This window comes from Mesoplodon mirus (genome assembly GCF_964341445.2).
Source record: "Mesoplodon mirus genome assembly, chromosome: 8".
NCBI classification, from domain to species: domain Eukaryota; kingdom Metazoa; phylum Chordata; class Mammalia; order Artiodactyla; family Ziphiidae; genus Mesoplodon; species Mesoplodon mirus.
Genome location: NC_138984.1, coordinates 26,312,669 through 26,328,858, shown reverse-complemented (window position 1 = coordinate 26,328,858; position 16,190 = coordinate 26,312,669).

Here is a 16,190-nt window from a genome sequence, read left to right as displayed (position 1 = left end):
ACTAAATTAAATTTTAGAAGTAATTAGAGTATTTCTATTTTGTTACTAGTATCTTAAAATAATAAATGAGATGCATTTTAATCTGTTAGTGTTGTGGAAATAAAAACAAGTTTTAAAAAGATATATCACGGACTTCCCTGGTGGCGCAGTGGTTAAGAATCCGCCTGCCAATGCAGGGACCATGGGTTCAATCCCTGGTCTGGGAAGATCCCACATGCCATGGAGCAACTAAACCCACAAGCCACAACTACTGAGCCTGCCCACAACAACTACTGAAGACCATGCACCTAGAGCCCGTTCTCTGCAACAAGAGAAGCCACTGCAATGAGAAGCCTACACACAGCAACAAAGAGTAGCCCCCACTCGCTGCAACTAGAGAAAGCCCGTGCACAGCAATGAAGACCCAACACAGCCAAAAATAAATAAATACGTTTATTAAAAAAACATAAAAATATATACCAGTGTTATTCTGTGGAAAGTAGGTTTATCTCATAGACTGTTGGAATTGGTACCACCTTTAGAACAGAACTATCAAATTTTTAAAAGTTGCATACCATTTACCATAGCAGTTCCACTTCTAAGAATCTACTGTAGAAGACTAAATAATAGTAACAGTAGACCACTAGACTAGTAATAAAAGTAGACTACTAGAATACTATTATATTCGTATAAAAATGAGAAAATTCACTGCAACATATTTTCTAGCAGAAGGAAAAAGACTGAAGATAATATATCCAGAGCTAGGGCAATAGGAAAGTGTTTGGATAAAGTCTGTAACATCTGTACTGTTTAATTAAAATTGAATTCAGCTGCAAGTAATAGGAGACAAGCAAAACACAAAACAAAAATAAAAATAAAATAGCTGGCACAAGTTAGAAATTGATTTCTCTCTCATATGAATATAGGGTTTACATGGCATCTCTACTTCATGAGGACCTTAAGGACCCAAAGTCTATCCATTTCACTGCCCTATCATCCATTTGCTGTAACCCTTCATCCTAATAGTCCACCTTGAAAGTAACCACAATTGAGGTGTAAAATGGAGTTATGTGTGAAGAGATAAAAGGGTAAGGAATGGAGACTTGCCATTTCTTAAGGAAATATGTAGAAGATGCAGGAAAATATGTCTGCTCACATCTTATTAATCAGAACTTAGTCACATGGCCAAGCTTAATAGCAAGGGTATAGTGTATATTCTTGTTGGACATTTGACCAACTAAAGATCATGTTTCTTTAAGCAAACAGATTACTGATGCTGGTAAAAAAAACAAACAAAAAAAAAAAAAACTAACAATCTCCCTCAAGAAGACTATAAATAAACTAGCTACTGGTGTACTACTTGGAAGAATGATTTTAAAATATAATTGGGTTTAAAAAAAAGCAATTTTCAGGGCTTCCCTGGTGGCACAGTTGTTGAGAGTCCGCCTGCCGATGCAGGCGACACGGGTTCGTGCCCCGGTCCGGGAAGATCCCACATGCCGCAGAGTGGCTAGGCCCGTGAGCCATGGCCGCTGAGCCTGCACGTCCGGAGCCTGTGCTCTGTAACGGGAGAGGCCACAGCAGTGAGAGACCCGCGTACCACAAAAAAAAAAAAAAAAAAAAAAAAAGCAATTTTCAGAAACATTTATATCATGACTTTTCTTTGCCTCTGTTTGCCTGTAAATAAAGTGATGTAATGGTAAATACTTCATAGAATTGTCTTAAAGGTTAAATCAGATATAGTTATATTAAGTTCTTAGAATAGTGTTTGATACATGGTAAATGACTGATATATATTTATTATTATTGAGATGATTGTTTAAAAGTGTTATATATGGAGGGGGTACATGTTTATGGAAGTACATTTCACTGTTTACTATGTACACTTTTGTATTTAAAATATTTTTCAAGTATGTATTACTATAGTTTTTTTCTTAATCCAGTAATAAAAATATTTATTTGGATGAGTGTCAGAGGCAACGTGCCTACAGATTTTCCATATATAACTTTTTAAGATTGAATTAACAAAACTATAGTGAGCTGTGCTTTTATGCTATAAAATACTCAGGTGTTTTAAAGCAGGATACTATGTTACATATATTAAATTCCTAACAGAATGTTAGCAGATGCTAGAGATTAAATAAAAATATCAGAGAAAAAAGTGTCAGGTAATGAGTAGATTAAAGCAAGGTTTTATTTGTGAGTATTCAATTTATCAGTATTCTATCATATGTTATGTGTCCCTGTTAACAAAGGGGCAGGGAAAATTATTCATTTAAAATACGGAAAATTCTCAAACCTCTGCTGTTGTCTTTGGTGCTTGTTGTGAATCATGTATTTAAAAGTAAATAAGCATATTAACATGACATTTTATGATTTGTTATTGAATCCTAAGATCAGCTATGCTGAAAAGATTAGTAATCATAACATGTCATCAATTAAATGGAGAAATGATGAACTGTATTATGATAAAACATTCTTATCAACTTATCAGTAACTATCATGGAGCTTGAATTTATACTATCATATACATACACATACATAGATAGTATATATAATATATATGTTATATTACATCCATAAAAGGGCATGTGTGTATGTGAATGTTTGTATTTTTTTAAACTGTGGTAAAATATAAAACATAAAATTTATAATTTTAACTATTTTAAAGTGTAAAATTCAGTGGCATTTAATACACTCACAGTGTTGTGCAACCATCATCGCTATCTATTCCAGAATATTTTCATCACCCCAAAAGGAAACCCTGTACCCACTAAGCAGTCACACCTCATTCCCCTCTCCCCCAGCCCCTGAAAACCAGTAATCTGCTTTCTGTTTTTATGCAATTACTTATTCTGGATATTTCATATAAATGGAATTGTACAAATGTGGCCTTTTGTGCCTGACTTCTTTCACTTATAGAATGTTTTCAAGGTTCATCCACACTGTGCATGTTTTTGGTGTCTGAGTAATATTCTATTGTATGGATATGCCAGATTTTGTACGTTTCAGTTGTTTCCACCTTTGGGTTATTATGAACAGTTCTGCTATAAATATTTATGCAAAATGTTTTGCTTCAACACTGGTTTTCAATTCCTAGGGGAGTATACCTAAGAGTGGAATTGCTAGGTCATATGGTAATTCTATGCTTTACTTATTGAGGAACTGTCAAACCATTTTCCACACTGGCTACAGCATTTCACGTTCCCACCAGCACTGAGGTAGTTTCTAATTTCCCCAAAGCCTTGCCAGCACTTGCTATTTTCTGCTTTTTGTTTGTTTGCTTGTGTACAATCGTCCTAGTGGGTGTGATCTCATTGTGATTTTTGACTTGCATTTCCCTAATGACTAATGACTGAGTATCTTTTCATGTGCTTGTTGGACATTTGTATATCTTTTTTGGAGAAATATGTATTCAAGTCCTATGCCCATTTTAAAATTGGCTTCCTTTTATATTTTATTGTTGAATTATAAGAGTTCTTTATATATTCTGGATACTACAGTTTTATCATATATATAATTTCTAAATCTTTTTCTCAGATATATTATTTGCAAATGATTTTCACTCAGTGTGTGTGTTTTGGTTTTTTTTTACTCTTTAGATGCACACAGTTTTTAAGTTTGATGAAGTTCCATGTATCTATTTGTTGTTTGTGTTTAATGGTGACATTGCCAAATCCAAGATCATGAAGAGCCTAAAACTTTTATTCTAAGAGGTTTATAGTTTTAGCTCTTATATTTAGGTATTTAATCCATTTTGACTTCTTAATTTTTGTATATAGTGTGTGGGGATGGTGTAGCTTCTTTCTTTGGTATACAGTTTGATTTTTGACATTTGTTTCAGTTTCAATAAATTGTGCTATTATAATTAAATATAATTTAAATATCGTGAAAATATATTATGTATGCCAATGAATGAATCTAAAATTTATTTGAGCGCATACACATGCTACTGTTCTAAAAGCTTTACACATTCTCATTTATTTCTCAAATAAATCTATGAAGCACCTAATAAGAGTAGAAAACCAGAGCTAAAAATCCTCAAAGTTCTCCATTGTAGTAGGAAGAATTTTTTAAAAACTTATGCTACTTATAGCTATTTAAATTAAAACATGTACGATAGTGGAATGCATGTGAATATCTTATAATAGAGATTTTTGTTTATGCAATTGTAACATGTCTCTACCCTCAACAAAGAATACATAATAACCATGCATTCCTAATGCTGGCATACTGTGTAGCTTTCTCCATGTCAAAAACTTAAGCTCTAATAAAAAGTAATTATAACTGCATTTTTAAAGCAATTCACTTCACAAATCCTAACAACATATTAACATTGAAAAATTATGCCCTCTACAACTTGTATCAAAGAAGTCAAGTAAAGAAAATCCCCCAAAGAAAAAAAAAATCAAGAGATTTATTAAAGTTTATTTTATGGTGATCATGGTTTTTGAATTATCTCAGAATTAAAAGTTTTAGGCACTTTGGCATGGTAGAATAAGCACTAGAATGAAAACAGCAGACTAAACTTCAAAAATTTACCCCTAACTAGTTAGAATATTTGAGGACAAGTCATATGACTTCTCTAAGTAGCAGATTTCTCCTACGTCAATAGGTAATGTCAAAAATATGATAGTACAACATTGTTCAAATTTCAGTTCTTCTACTTACTAGCTTGTAAAGTTGTATGACCTTAAAGATGTCTCAGAAGCACTATGACCCTGTTTCCTCATCTGTAAAATGAAGATTTCTATAGGCCAGACTTTTAATGCCTTGTACAAATTAGATATTTAAGAAATACTAGTTTCTTTCTTGCTTGTTTGTTTTAGCTCAATTTCTTCACAGTAAAATTAAACCTATAAAGTGAGAATTTATTCCAGATGACAATACAAAGTTTTATCCAGTTTGAATATCCTGATTTTAAAAAGACAACACAATTTAATCAATATACATATTATAGATCAAGATGTGGTAGAATAAAATCAATGAGAGAGCTTGATCTTTGTGGATATACAAATCTATTGCTTTCTTAGGACCCATATTAAAAGCTTACTTTAGGGAAAGAGGTACATTCAATAGCAGGAAAATTTAGTGCTCTTTTAAATCCTCGAGTGGCCCATTCACAGCCTCCCTCTCTCTTCCTTAACTATGGTTTTGGATTCTGCTTTTTGATATAATGGCTCTGGGCAAGAAAAAATGCACCTAGGATCCTTGAGGCACCTGGTACATCCATCTGCCCCTAGAGGAAGAGGGATTAGACTTAAGCATGACTCACAAAGGGCAACAACTGAATGGGAGAGTTGAGACTGTGCTTGTAAAGTGCTGGATCAAGAGAAGAGGAACTGGAGTCTTTGAGGAAGCAGTGAGGCTGTTTCTCACTCACTGACAGGCAAAAACATAAGTGATAATTGGCAGTTCTTGGAAAGATCTAGGAAAGATCTGAAGTGGTAGTTAGGAAGGTGGGAAAGAAGATAGACAGACAGAAGGACAGACAATTTGAGGGTCTTTTGTTTACAGAAATCATGGTTTATTAATCTTTGTAGGACTTAATAGACTCCTGGCTCATAAGATCCACTCTCTGTCTGTTGGTTAAATTCATGATAATCTTTAAGGAAGGAAATCTGAGGGAGGTGCATAAGGGTAGAGGGAAGCCATGAGAATTGCCTGTACCAAGGGGTAGCTGGAGATCAGGGACTGTAATTTGTGGTTTGTAGTATCACAACTCGTTTGTTATCTCTCTCTCCTTTTCTCTGTCACACACGCACACACACATAGACACATACAACCTGTAAGAAAAGCATTATTATCTTCTTTTTAAAGTTGAGGGAATTGAAGCTTGAAGGGTTTAAGTTATTTACCTACAGGTACTCAAAAAGTAAGTTGAAATAAGTATTCATGTTCAAGGTTGGCTGGCCCCAGATTTACCAGACTATCCCATTATCTCCTTGAATGTTCCTTCTCTTCCTCCAAGGTACTCACTAAACACCCAGGAAATGTGCCATTGAAAATGCATAACGAAACTTCTAAATATGATGAGGAACTTCTAAATATTCATCTTATTCAAATTCTTCTGATTATGATATTTACTGACTTGGTATATAAACAATTTTAGAATTTGCAAAATTCGTGCCCCACATTTTATGTTCACTAGGCAAGCAGCATGGAAACTGCTAGTATTGATGGAATACCCTTCTTGTCACTAATCCATTTATATAAAAGTGTTTCATTAAGCAACAGTTTAAAGAAAACACAAAATATATAGAAAGGGATGACAATAAATGTACATATGACAGAAAACTGAAGAAGAGAAGAATATAGAATACTGCAAATATTTGGAGATATTTGGTTGGTTGGTTTTGGTTGTATTTAAAGATTTTTAGTAATGTTTTAATTCTAAATTAGTATAAGCAAGTGAAAATAATACCACTGTTATGGAGATATTTTTAAGAAGTTTCTTATAAGGACTGTTTGTAAACTTCTTCATCCATTGGTCCAGAAAAAACATGATGATATCATTTAATCATTCAATAATTGATGTTTTAATTTCTTTACACAAATGGTATTTTACCTTTTTTTTGTTATCTCTTTTCTCTGGCATTTTTCAGTGTTGTCTTGATAGGATAATTAATGGCATAGGTGTTTATTTAAAAGTGTTTTCTGTTTCAGGATGCTTACAAAATAATCCCATTCCTATTGCAGAAAAGTCCACTTCAACAATTAACTATTAAGTACTGGTATAAATTAAGGTTCTATACAGGTAGATAAATGAATCTGTCATATATATAATTGCTAGGCAAAGTGGTTACACTTTTAGCCATTTTCATTGGTTTGCTAATGCAGCTTTCTGTTCTAAAATGATAAATCATCATTTGTTAAGAAATAGGTCTTCCCTCTGTAGTTAAGGAATATGTTTTCCATCTTAATATAGACTGTTCTAGGGTTTCAAAAAGACAAAGAGGGGACTCTTCATGGTGTAAAGCAATGTCTTTTTTTCCTCTATGATGCAGGCTCCTGGTGGATGATTTATAATTATTCATGGCCCCAAAATAGTTTTAAGGAAAGAGATTTGCATGCTCCAGATGACACATAGTCACAGCTGAATACTATAACCCCAGAAAAAGTAACTCCTGAGGTGGAAGAAGTTGAAATCTATGTGAAATATGCAAAGAAAGTGTTTTAAAGATAGGTCACCTTTAAATTGCCTTTAAAAAGCATACTGCTGGGGCTTCCCTGGTGGCGCAGTGGTTGCAAGTGCCTATGCAGGGGACATGGGTTCGTGCCCCGGTCCAGGAAGATCCCACATGTCGCAGAGAGGCTGAGCCCGTGAGCCATGGTCGCTGAGCCTGTGCATCCGGAGCCTGTGCTCCGCAATGGGAGAGGCCACGACAGTGAGAGGGCCGTGTACCGCAAAAAAAAAAAAAAGCGCAAGAAAGAAAAATGTGTACTGCTCTTGTGCTATATCTACGGGGAGCCTCTGATTTTTAGTGTTTGAATGAAAGCCTTTTCCTTTTTCCCTCTTTCTCTCTCTTTTTTATGTCGGACACTCTGATTTTAGTGTTTGAATGAAAGACTTTTCCTTTTTTCCTCTTTCTCTCTTTTATGTCTACAGGGAGCCTCTGATTTTAGTGTTTGAATGAAAGGCTTTTCCTTTTTTCCTCTTTCTCTCTTTTTTTTCTGCCTGTCTGCATGACATTGAAAACACAAATATTTTCATGGGCAAATTAATATATTCTCTTGATGACCCCATGATACACTCTGAAATTGAATGATTCATCAGTCTACCTTTCAGTTGGATACAATTAATTGAAGAGCCTGAGGCTAGGGTAAGCTTTAGTACTTGAATGTCAACACTTGGTTCAGGAGTTTTATTTACATAATCTATTTACTAATTACTTACTCAGAGTATTTCCGGGATACTGAGGCTCAAACAGTCTGCCTTTTGAGTTGGCTTTCCCTTCCAGCTTGTGAGCCTAAAAGAAGGAAAAGACATAACCAGTGAATGAGGAGACAAAATGGTGAAGCTCGTTTTTATGGTTATGAGTGAAAATATGTATCTTGGAGGTCTCAGTATCCCCCCAATCACTGTCTCCATTATTTTATGGACTTCAAACCTTTGTTTATGGAGGGGTTCTCGAACTGAAAAATCTCTGTGAATTTTGGAGTGGTAATTTTTCACCACCTCTGACCTTTTCATGATATTTAGTTTGTATTCTATTCACATTGTTGGCAGAAGCTTCGACTGGAGCCTTTAGTGTATAGTTGCCCATTTCAGGAAGTGCAGTTCTCAGAGAGGCCAAAGGTGTCTGCAACCAAAGAATAATTCAGAGAAATTAGGTAGAAAAAAAATCTCAAACTGCATTGCAGGGAGCTGTATTTGTAATCAAAATGTCAGTGGAGTTTACTTAAGGAAATAACTTAGAGCAAAGAGGTACTTGACCACTTGGTAAGTTACTCAGAATATCACACAGGTAACAACAAGCAGGATGGAAGATGTATAGAAATGCATAAAATGTATCTCAAGAATAAATTTATATGTAAGAGAGTGGTTCTCTCTCTTTTTTCCTCCCTCCCTCCTTCTCTTTCTCCATCTATCTATCTTGAGAGAAAGATATAGATAACACAGCAAAGTAGCTAGCTAACATATAGGATTTGTATAAAAATGTGACAAATAGAGGAAAATTCATGATAAAATTTCATATTATGACACCTGATCATTATAAGATATCATTAAAACCATAATAAGTGACCCTCAATTTTTCCCAATTAAATTTACATCCTTCTAGGTAACTTCAGAGGCTTACAGTGCTGTAGGTCATGATCCAGTGGGAGAAAAGTACAGAGACTATAAGCAAGAACAAGAAGATGGACTATTTGCAAATGTGGTTATTATGCATTCCTGCCATTAGAGATGTAAGCTGACTCTGTTATGGATATTCTACTAATGAGAAGCTTAGATTTAGAAGAGGAGACATTTGAAAATAAAAATATTTAATGAAAGAGCTAATTACATTGTAACAGTTTGGCAAACGGCCTGTGTTTTTCATCTTCACTCATTTTTAATGTCCTTCCTGAAAACATCCTCTAAAATTTTTATCTATGTTCCTCAACTCATTCAATTATCTAGTTTAAAACTCATTCTGGCTAGGAAGAACTGCATATTTAAATTCTTAATAAGAGAATGTTTTCTTATTCCCTCAATATTTATATAGCCATTTGTCCTATATTAACTGATGTGACTAAAAACACTGGGCTGGACAAGTATGGAGGACGAAGGGAGGAAAGAATGGATGACTTTCCTCCTCATCATCAAAATAAAGTTGAATCATCAATTCAGTTTTGCAACCATTATGACTGAGAACGTGGAAGACCCCAAGTGAGCCTGAGGGAGCCTCCTGGTTAAATTGTGATGGGAGTATGGAAATATATCCCTGCTCCAGGCACTGCCTCTTGACAAATCTCATTATATCACAATCATATTCTTACTTTCAACGTATCATGCTACTTCCATTCTTTCTTAAGCATATCACATAGTTTATCTATTGGTTCTATGTATTTTCTGCCCACCTAAACCTCTTCCACCTATACAGCCCCTCCCCACATACATCAGATTTGGACACATTTGAAGTTACATTCATTATTAATACCAGTTTAAAGGAGAAACAAATCTCTTTTTTGTAATGCCTCCTAAGTAGTCCTCTTTATTATATTGTACAATCTATTCAAAATTCTGGGCTACACTGAAAATTCAGTGTATGTAATCTCTGATTATGACTGGCTCCAATAACTGTTTCAAATAGGTTTCAGCAAAGTAATTTAATTAGAATTTGAATGAATGCTTATTTGAAGCCAACATTCAGACTTTATTTCTGAAAATAGTGCCGTCCTTTATGATGAAGGAAAATACATAATGAATGACTGTTGTGATGTTTCAAAATGAATTTGGTATTTTAAGACATTCAGGAGGTAGGGAGTAGATAGCGATGAAAGAAGAGAGATGGAAGGAACAGCAAGTCTTTGTAGCATTGTGAGGTTGGCCAATGTTTCAGGATACATTTGGGGAGCTCACTGTGTTACCCTAGTTTATTGGGAAATTCTTTTCTTTATCACCCAGGCTCACAGGAGCGTGTAGCAGAATTTAATCTTTCTTTGGTGACATTCTGCATTCTGACTCAAAAGGACTTCTTTAAATGCTAATCTGTCTTTCTTACAACTGTTTCCTAGAGCAAATTCCCTGAGTGGAATTCAGGTTGCTTCCTTAGTAAAAGATGATTTCTTGATCTTCATTCAGAGAAATCTTATTTCTAGCAGGAGTCTCAGGTGAGGCTCTCATTTCAGTTTACTTTTATCTCCTCACTTAGAAACAAATCAGACGATAGGATTTTTTTTTCCCAGTCTTTTTATCATTGATGTGAGAAAGAGCTCTAATGCTGCTTAGAATTTAATTACTCTCTAGAATATATGTATAGAAAATAATGGCTTTTGCAAAGCTAAATAGCTTCTTTGTCAGTTTTAGTTCCAGCTTTGTTACTTAAAAAAATGCCTGTTGGGCTTCCCTGGTGGCGCAGTGGTTGGGAGTCCGCCTGCCGATGCAGGGGGCGTGGGTTCGTGCCCTGGTCTGGGAGGATCCCACGTGCCGTGGAGCGGCTGGGCCCGTGAGCCATGGCCGCTGAGCCTGCGCGTCCGGAGCCTGTGCTCCGCAATGGGAGAGGCCCGCGTGCCGAAAAAAAAAAAAAAAAAAAATGCCTGTTGATGCTTGGAAGTCTGTCTTTAGGTATCGTTTGCAGCTAGCTTTTCCTACATTTCTAAAATTGCTGAGCTCTAGTATAGTGATTCTTACTCCCTTCAGCCTTTTGAGTTGAAAATGATAAAGTCAATAAAATATGGCTGACAAAAATGGACATGGTTTGGTTGCCAGTTGTATACAAGAGAATCTTCTAATCACAAGAGTTTTTTTATTTGTTGATTGAGTTAACACAATTTTTAATGAAGGAAAGAAAATCAATGTTTCCATAGAAATAATTTCTCTTGGGACTTCTTGACATGGTTGTGACATGCAGAAATGATGGATGCCCATCCTGAAATATTTCAGTGACCAGACCTTTTCTTTTCAATTAGACACTGTATTTTTTGTTTTGTTTTGTTTTGTTTTGGTAAATCAAGTGCTGGGCTGCAAGTCAGGACTTCTGGGATCTGTTCTTCATCTCACTGCAATTTTATGCATCTGTCACTTTATTGCATTCAATTTAACACTTTCTGGTACCCTTTATTATTTTTAGATCTAATTAGGCAAGAATTTTACCCACCCAACAATCTTGAAAGCTCACTGAGGGTGGATCAGGTTTCATAATGCATTAATACATCAGGAAATATCTCTCCAGATCTGAGCCTGGAGAAGATACTTGATAAAAATTATTGAATGAATGAATGAACCAGAAGAAAAATGAATGAAAGAAAAATAACAAATGAACTATTTTATTAACTTGATGTCTCTGTGTAAAGATATCTACCATATGTAATCTCATATGGAATGGTAGATACAAATAAAGTGACTACAAATTCTTTGCTACTTTCCTACCTTCAAAACTATGATAATGTGATGAAACTCTCATCTTACTGATTGGCTTGACTACTAGGATTCCTAAGTGATATTCCTGAACTTCTCAGGCTGAGTCATAAGAAGGTTTGCATATACTGCCTGGGTCTCCCAGAACACTCTCTATTGGAGCCCAGTCACCATGTCATGAGAAGCCCAAATCACATGGAGATACCATGTGCTGGTTGTCTTTGGAAGCCCCAGCTGAACCCTCAGCTTTAAAAAATAAAAAGAAAAAAACCCAGCATCAATTGTGGTCATGTGTATCAGGATGGATTCAATCAAAAGAGACAAACCATACAATTATTTGAACAGGGAAAGTTTAATATAAAGAGTTAGTAACTATAACAAATTGGAGTAATAAGGGATGGACTAGTATGAAACAAAGAAAATACAAAGGATATAGGACTACAACAGTTACAACATATGATACAGTAGCAGATGTATTATATAATGTGATATGTAATAATCATTGCCACTAGGGTTGGGATGGTGTGCCCAAAATAGAGCTGGTTTCCCCTTCCCCAGCCCCGTCCCTGGCCTGGGCTGAGATCCAGGCCTCATTAGAGAAGGCACGCAGTTGAATAACAGAGAATTTCTGGAAATTGCCAGAAATCTGTCCTCTAGGGAATCAAGGAAAAGTGATCACAGGGAGATGTCTTGCTGAAAATACTTCTACTATAAAATTACCCAAGATGTGTGCTGGATGAAGCTGATTCTGCTGGGAGCTGGTGACCTCCGTGCACTGCAGGAGCCCAGTAAATAAGCACACAGAACCTGGAAGCAAAATCCTTCCCTCCTTCGATGTCTCTCCAGTGACTTCTGCTGACTAAGCTTTCATTCCACCTGACATACAAAAAGTATGTATATATTTAAAGGACCCAGATCCAATTTCACAGAGCAGACAAAAAGGGAGAATTTGGAACTGAGTCAATAAATTGGTACATCATAAGAGTGTCTTGGACAAGCTGCCCAGTCAAGACTTCAGTCACCTCCAGATCTAGCTATGTGACAGTTACTGCATCAGAAGCCAAACACGAGAACCACCTGAGTCAACACCCAGAACTATGAGAGATAATAATCAATTGTCACTATAACCCACTATATTATGGGGTGGTTTTGTTACACACCAATAGATAACTGGAACATATCTTATCAAGGTGTCCTGAAAACTTGTTTTAGCTTTCCTTTGCTTTAGCTTTCCACCCTGAGACAACTTATAGAATTTTGGCAATTTTGAAATTCTGCTTTTTCAAGTCCTCAGTTGTGGTTTAGAGATTTACCTTTCATTAATGGGAACAACAGCCTGGAAAATATAAATCTGCTTGCACTATAGAACTGAACCTTAATGTCTCAACATTGTAATTTGAAGATCTTTTGGATGACATGTTGAGAGAATGCTTTGTGGACAGAATTCCTCATGAAGTGTCCCAGTAATATGTCTCATGAAGCACCTTTATTATTTATAATGGATTGGAAAAGGCTCTACTTAGTGCACGAATATCACTACATATTACAAAAATTAAAGTAGCAGCAATTAATAAAGTTGTATCTCTATATCATATGTAAGGAAGTCTTGCCAAGGGGGATAAGCTAATACAGGAGGAGTACCCTCTATGCTGTCTATACATTAATAGCAACATACTGACAAAAGCTCAAATGAGTCACATGTTTGCTCTGACTATAGATTCAAGGACATATGATGACTCACTCAGAATAACTACTGTGACATCGTATGTGGGAAAATATATTCAAACTCCAGAATATAGATCTGATCAGCACTGAAGATTACTCCTGGGCTTCCCTGGTGGCTCAGTGGTTGAGAGTCCACCTGCCGATGCAGCGGACGTGGGTTCGTGCCCCGGTCCGGGAAGATCCCACATGCCGTGGAGTGGCTGGGCCCGTGAGCCATGGCTGCTGAGCCTGCGCGTCCGGAGCCTGTGCTCTGCAACGGGAGAGGCCACAACAGTGAGAGGCCCGCATACCGCAAAAAAAAAAAAAAAGATTACTCCTGGGAGACTACAAAGCAACAGAATCATTGGAGTACTTATTTCTCTAAAAGTGTTTGACTTTTTCTACCACAATGTTTGGAAATATCACCAGGGCAAGAGAGTACAGACAGTAATAAGTTTTCTCTGGTCACAATAATCAGTGAATTTAGTGGCCAGCATTTTGCTTGCTTCCACTGGTTTTCAAATTGTGAATACATAGAGTCCACAGGTTTCCACAGGGTGGGAAGTTGTGAAGGGAAGATCCTTAGCCATCAGACTTCAAATTCAGATTTTTTGTGTCTTATGATTGGGATATTCTCATCTTCCCACCTTCCCTCATTTGTGGTCTGACCTGCTTCTGCACCCATTTCTCCTGCATAACAGAGGAGCCTGATTTCTCCAGTTGTGTTGTGGAAGTGGGGAGGGGTTATCAGTAATAACTCCAGTTCAGCAAATGGAAACTAGAACAATTCCTGGGAAACGAAGATATATGAGCATCCAACTTTGATACCATTCCCTCTCACTTACTAATTGACTTTACTTCTCCAAATATCCTTCCACTTTACTGAAACATCAATCCCTACCCCTTCTCGCTCGATACTATTCCTATCATCATCAGTGCATGCTCTGATACATTTCCTGGTTTGAAAAACACAAAAGCAGAAACAAAAAAACACATACCCCTTCAGCCCCTCCAAGTACAATGCTATTTCTAGACTCTTTTTAAAAATGTGTCTCTCTCTCTCTCTCTCTCTCTCTCACACACACACACACACAATTTCCACTTCTTTATTTCTAATTTTCTCTTACCCTACTTTAATATTGACTTCCAAAACCATATCTCAACTAACATTACTGTTGAGATAACTGACATACGAATCCAAAGGATGCTTTTCTGATATCACCTCGCTAGATTTTCAGCAATGATCCACACAGATGACTATTTCCTCCTTGAAACACTTCTCTCTGTTTTAGGAATAACATGCTCTCTTATTTTTCCTTTCCTGTCACCTTGCTTTTTCTTCAGTTTTCTCTACTTGACTATTCAGGATAAAGTTCCTCTAAGCTTTGTCCTCAGCTGCTTTTTCTTTTCCTACTACACTTCTGGCTAGGTGATCTCATTCATTTCTATGACTTTCAAAATCACTTATAGGCTGGTGACTCACAGATTTATATTTCTTATCCAGACTTTTTTCTGAGCTCTAAATTTATATCTCTAACTTGCCTATTTGAATGTCAGAGGAAATTCCAAATTTGCTCACTGAAAACAAGACACATCCATTTCATTCACACTCTACCCGAACTAATTATTCACATTGTTTCCATATTTCAAATAAATGTCCCCATTGCCACCCATAACTAATGTTAGAAATTTGTAAATAATTCTTAACCTTTCCCTTTCTTGGCCCTTCATATTTCATTTACTTATACCAACTGTGCCTTCAAAACATATATGTCCAATTTTTCCATGTCTCCACTGCTAACACTTGAGTCTAAACCATTATCTATTGTTTGGTCCACGAGAATGGTTCCTTAACTACTATTTCCTCCCTTACTCTTGCCTTCCCCTATCCATTTTCTACACTCAAACTATATGTTTTAAAAATATTTATGGGAGGTTGTGTTATGCTACTGCTTAAAACTCTTTAATGGTTTCCCATTGCCCTTAGAATAAGATCTAAATTTGTGACCATGATCTTCAAGGCTCTGAGTGATCTGTCCCCTGCCCAAACTTCCCTTCTCTTCTTGCCACTCTGCCCCTTGCAACATTTCACTCTCCAGTCTCTTCTGTTAGTTCCTAGGCTGTTCCATACCCTTCACCAACTCAAGGTATCTAAATACCTAAAGGTTCATTCTACCTGGAGGGATATTCCTCAGGCCTTTATCATATGAAGGATTGAAAACAATCTAAATAACCAACAAAACAATTAAGTACATCGTAGCCAATTCACACTATTAACCACTATTCAGCAGTTATAAGGATAAGGTAGAATTTTATATATTTTATGGAAAAATCTCTGATCATATCATTGAGTGTAAAAAGTAGGTTGTTTACAACTTCCTGTGAGTCTGTAATTATTTCAAAATAAGTTAAGAAATAAGTTGCAGAAAATATATAAAATATGTATAATATGTATAAAATACATTAAAATATAAAAACGTATTAAAAACAAAAAGCGTATGTCTTAATGTACATTTTTAAAAGCAAGAAAACAGAATGAAAAATTTCACACGAAGCTGCTAACAGAACTTTCTACTTTAGTGGCAGTGGGGCTGTATAATTCAAGGGAGGCTTGCACTTTTAACAATATATACATTTGTTAGTTATTATTTTTTACCACAAGAATGCATCCCACAGAGGTTAGAGTTGAAATGAACAGTTTTGCAATGTCTTTGCTTAAAGAAAGCTTTCTTGCCCCTTTCCTATTTTTATGGCTTTCTAGTGTATCATATACTAAATATAAATAAAAATGGAAATAAAAATGTTTATAATTGACATTCATAATTATTTTATTAATAATTAATAAAATGTAATCTTCTAACCTCTGTTATAAAGTAATGAAAATGGAACTCTATAAAATGACTAGTGAATTTATGGTCTTTTTTTTTAAGTTTTTTTGATGTGG